The sequence below is a fragment of the Budorcas taxicolor genome, chromosome 14, assembly GCF_023091745.1.
Source record: "Budorcas taxicolor isolate Tak-1 chromosome 14, Takin1.1, whole genome shotgun sequence".
In the NCBI taxonomy this organism is placed as follows: domain Eukaryota; kingdom Metazoa; phylum Chordata; class Mammalia; order Artiodactyla; family Bovidae; genus Budorcas; species Budorcas taxicolor.
The window spans coordinates 5,714,796-5,719,853 of NC_068923.1; positions in this window are offsets into that span (position 1 = coordinate 5,714,796).

Sequence of the window (5,058 nt, forward strand, 5' to 3'; positions counted from 1 at the left end):
CTCTTGAGAGGCCCTTGGACTGCAAAGAGATCAAAGCATCAATCCTAAAGGAAATCAACCCTGAATATTCATTGGAACGACTGATGCTGAAGCTCCGATACTTTGGCCACCTGATACGAAACGTCAACTCATTGGAAAAGACCCTGATGCTCAGGAAGGTTGCAGGTAGGAGGAGAAGAGGGAGACAGAGGATGAGATGGCTGGATGACATCACTGACTCAATGGGCATGAGTTTGAGCAAACTCTGGTATACAGTGACGGACGGCGAAGCTGGTTACAAAGAGTCAGACATGACTTATTGACTGAAGAGCAGCAGCAGCAGCAGTGATTATAAATTGATTATGTCAAATCCTTCTTTGGAATTAGAGACACTTCAAGTGAGAAGAGACTCTGAAACATCCTCAGATTCAGCACACCCTCCCTCGGGTAGTATAGTTATTATTAGATCTAATTTGCCGTCCCCCTTTCTACATAGATAGAAAGTGATCACGTCCATGTACACATGGCCCCTTCTGTTTTCCCGTTCCTATTCTTTTTCTCCTCGGCCACAAATTTTCCTGTCCAATGGACTCTTTTCATCTCTTACACACAAGAAATCAGAAATCCTTTGGGCCATGGGGAATAGTAGTGTTTACTTTTGTAACCTAGTCAAGAGTTTAGACTGAATGAACTCTTGAAGAAAGTTATTCTTAATCTTGATCTGTACTTTGGAAAAATATAAAAACAGACTTCAAGCAGATGGAAAACATTCAAGCATTAGTTTCTAGATACAATATTTCTGTGGTGCCATAAATATGTTTCCCCAGTGAGTTTATACCATTTACTAGAGAACCAATTTTCTCTAGACACGGAGGTAAAATATCTGTATTGGAAAAGCAATTAAGATGCTTTATTTCTTGTTCCCAGCCACAGCTCACCCACAGCTGGAAGTTCCCTGGACACTGGTCCTCACAAACGATCCGTCGCTGAATATCCCGTTCAGTGTCTCGGTGTGTCCTCCACATTCCGTTAGCTCCTTGTTTCGTCCCTTCCTGCCCTGCCCTTTGCCTTCAGGACACTAATAGTGCTTCTTGCCTTTCCTTTGGTGCAGCATTTCACAAGGACTAGATTCTTTTTGATTGCTGTGAGTCTTCATGCTCTGGGCTAGCAGAGAAGGTCATGTTTGCTTGTTCGTCCCCAAATGCTTTCTACGTTTGTCTCTTCTATTTCTCCCAGCTTTGCTCTCAGTTCTCATCCTGATTGTCTATCTCTCTCCCTGTTTTCCTACCTCCCCCTGCCTCTTCCATTTCCCCCCTCTTCCTCCACCAGCCCCTAAAATTAATGGTCGTGTTTTGAATCCGTGTGTTGCTGGAAAACACAGGTCACCATGCAAAGTGGCAAAGCAATATTCAGTCTCTAATTTACATTTTTGACGCCTTCTGAAAAAGGCTTTTTATATATTTTTGAATGGCAGGAAAACTTTGATATACAAAAATTCAAAACATCTAGGCTTATCTAGAGGCTTCGCTGGTGGCTCAGATGGTAAAGAATCTGCTGGCAATGCAGGAGACCTTGGTTTGATCCCTGGGTCGGAAAGATCTCTTGGAGAAGGGAATGGCAACCCACTCCAGTATTCTTGCCTGGAGGATTCCATGCACAGTGGAGCCTGGTGGGCTGCAGTCTGTGGGGATGCAAAGAGTCAGACATGACTGAGCAACTAACACTTTCCTCCCCAACCTCCAACAGGCTTACATAAGTATAACTTGAAACTTGGAAGAAAAAGGAGTCATTTCTGCATGACTTGTATTCCTGCATTTATGGTTGTGAACAGGAAGTAGACTGGCTTGTTTAAGCTCCTTCACCCTGTACATTGCGAGCATTTTTGAGGAGGCTCTGGTTGGGCTATGCAATTTTGCAAGATTATGATCTGTGGCTAGATAGATGCCTGTGAATGCCTACTGGGTTTTCTTGGATGCATAGTTAAAAGAAGAAAGATGATGTCTTTTAATGATGAAGTCATTTTTAGAGATTTTTCTCTTTGAATGTCAAATAATAAATTCTGGGGTGGGGGGAGCAGGGGAAACAAAACCTACCATGCTAGAATTATAACATTGGAAATTAATTACACTAATTCAGATGGGGTCAGAAAGGTCTCAGCCGGGCTGCAGTGAAGTGAAGCATTGGAAATTATGGACAAGGGCTAGCCTCTTGCTATAAAAACACATGGTCTTCGTGATGTTGATGTCAACAGGAAGATGTGCTCTGCCACCTCTCAGGAAACACATCAGGTAAACACTTAGAAAGGGTCTCTGCTTGGGCTCCTGAGAAATCTGGATGCTAAATGCTTACTTGCCACTTCCGGGCTGCTCCAAAATAGTATGTACACAATTACCTTTAAAAATCAAGATACAAAATAATCTCTAGAATATGATGGCCTTTTGATAACATCATAAAAATTATTTTAAAAGCCTACATCTCTCCTTACAATTCAAGTATTAATATTTTGAAGAGTCTAATACAGTTTTTTTTACAGGGTAAATGATCTGCTCAGTCCCGGGAACCATGTTGAAAACAAATGCTTGAGGCCTGCTCAGGAGGCCCCAGGGTGGTTTTCTGTGAAGTCGTCTCTAATGTGCTACCAGACTTATCAGGGACAAAGGTGGTCTCTTCCCCGAGGCCTTTCCACGGCCAGAGGAGAGAACCTGACCCACATTAGGCTGCTGCCTTACCCCAGCTCAGTTGGACTCTGCCACTCAGTTCTGGACAGTTTCAGACGCACCTGGCAAGTGGGCTTCCCAGCCACTGAGGACGCAGCTGGGGAAACTGGGGACCATGATTTGGATGGGAGAGCCTCAGTTCACAGCGTGAAAGGGTGTGCTTTAAATTTGCACCAGGCCCCAGGAAGAAAAGTGAGTCCACTTTTCACCTGTCTGATAAATGAACAAGTGAAATTGTGCGAAGAAAGGGCTTAATCCAAAATCTCCCATGGGCTGGGCCATTTGATACGGCTGACGTGTCTGGAGCTTGGGTCTAAGGAACCCTGGAAGTGAAGAGGAAAGGGAAAGGTACCCAAAAGGTGGCTGTACTCCAAGATCCAAAACGAAGAGGTAAGAAAAATCATCTTCGTGATGGCCTCAGAGGGGAGGCCATTTTGTCAGAGCGTTCTGTGGGATCATCTCTCTTTTTTAAGGAAGTCTGTCTGCTGAGATGATGAGATGGCTGGACTCGGAGATGAAGAGGCCTTCCCAGGAGTTCAGTTTGTTCTTTCTTGTTTTCCTGAACTTTTATCTTTTGGTCTTGCTGTGTCGTCTGTGGGATTTTAGTTTCCCTGACCAGGGATCAACCCGAGCCCCTTACAGAGGCAGTGCAGAGTCTTGACCCTGGACCACCAGGGAAATCCCTCCCTTTGTTCTTTACTCCACTTTTCTGATCCTTAGGTCCATGGGAAGCTTAGACAGCAAAAGAAAATATATATATGTTGTTGTTTAGTCACTAAGTCACGTCCGACTCTTCCTGACCCCATGACTGTGATCCACCAGGCTTCTCTGTCTATGGAATTCTCCATGCTAGAATATTGAAGTGGGTTGCCATTTCCTGCTCCAGGGGATTATCCCAACGCAGGGATCAAACCCACATCTCTTATGTCTCCTGCATTGGCAAGCAGGTTATTTGCCACTAGTGCCACCGGGAAGCCCCATGAGTATATGTATGTATATATATATATATATATATATATATATATATATATATATATATATATATGTATGTATGTATATATGCCTATATAGAGAAATAGATGCATAAATAGATATGATCTGCTTTAGTAACTTGATAACACTCTCTAAGCGAAGCTCATTTTGAGGGAAACCCTGGTCTCTCTCTCTCACCTTGGGCAGAACCAGGCCCGGTTTTGTGTTCTGGGGAGATTTCTGGTGGTTCTTCCTCAGCATCTCTCTGTGTAGAAGAGGAGAGGTCTTCTGGATGCCCATGTCTTTGGTTGATTCTGCAGGTCTGCCCTTCATTCATTTCAAATACTTGCCAGTGAGTTTACCCTTGAACTTCCTACCCCCTGAACCTTATTCAGTTTTCAGCAGAATAATTGGGAGCTTCATTTCTGGGGTCAAACTCTGAGGACATGTCCCGGCTCTGCCATTTGCTGCCTTGTGTGGTGTTGGAGGAGTTACGGATCCCAAATGGGAATAATGATAGAACATGCCTCCTAGGCTTATTTTGAGGATTAAATGAATACTTACGCATAAAGTATTCACAAGCATTCAGAAAGAACTTAAGATTATTACCAAAATCTTGGTTTTTGGAAAGTCATCTTCATGGGTGATTTCTGGAAGTAGAATAATATTCTCCATTTTTTTTTTTTTCCATTCAACCAGATAATGGGGAAGCTTTGTTCTTGCAGAACAATATTCTGACTGTGAGAAACTGGTTGTAGTGATTGTACTTAAGTCTTACCTATTTACTTGTATTAGGATGCTCTAAAGGAAGAGAACCAATAGGATGTGTGTATGTGTCTATGGGTATAATTTTCTTAAAAGAGAGATTTGAGAAATTGATTCAGGTGATGGAGAGGGCGAGTGAGTCTGAATCTGCAGAGCAGGCAGCAGCTGGAGACGTGTGGAAGAGCTGGTGCTACAGCTCTAGTTCTGAAGCCATTTAGGGGAAGAATATTCCCTCTGTTGGGGAGCCTCAGTCTTTATATCTGAAGGCCTTCCCTGATTTCATAAGGCCCACCCACATTATGGAGGGTAATCTGCTTTAATCAAAGTCTTATTGATTGAAATGTCGATCTTTTCCAAAATATACCTTCATCATGATAACCAGACTGGTGTTTGGCCAAATGTCATGGTCTAGTCAAGTTGAGACATAAATTAATCATCACATTATCCTTCAAGAAGAGACATGTCAGACACAGAAAGACAAATACTCTATGATATCACTTATGTGTAGAATCTAAAAAGTACAACCAACTAGTGATATAACAAAAAAGAAGCAGACCCATAGATATAGAGAACAAACCAGTGGTTACCAGTAGGGAGAGGGGAGGTGGGACAGCAGTATAGGGGT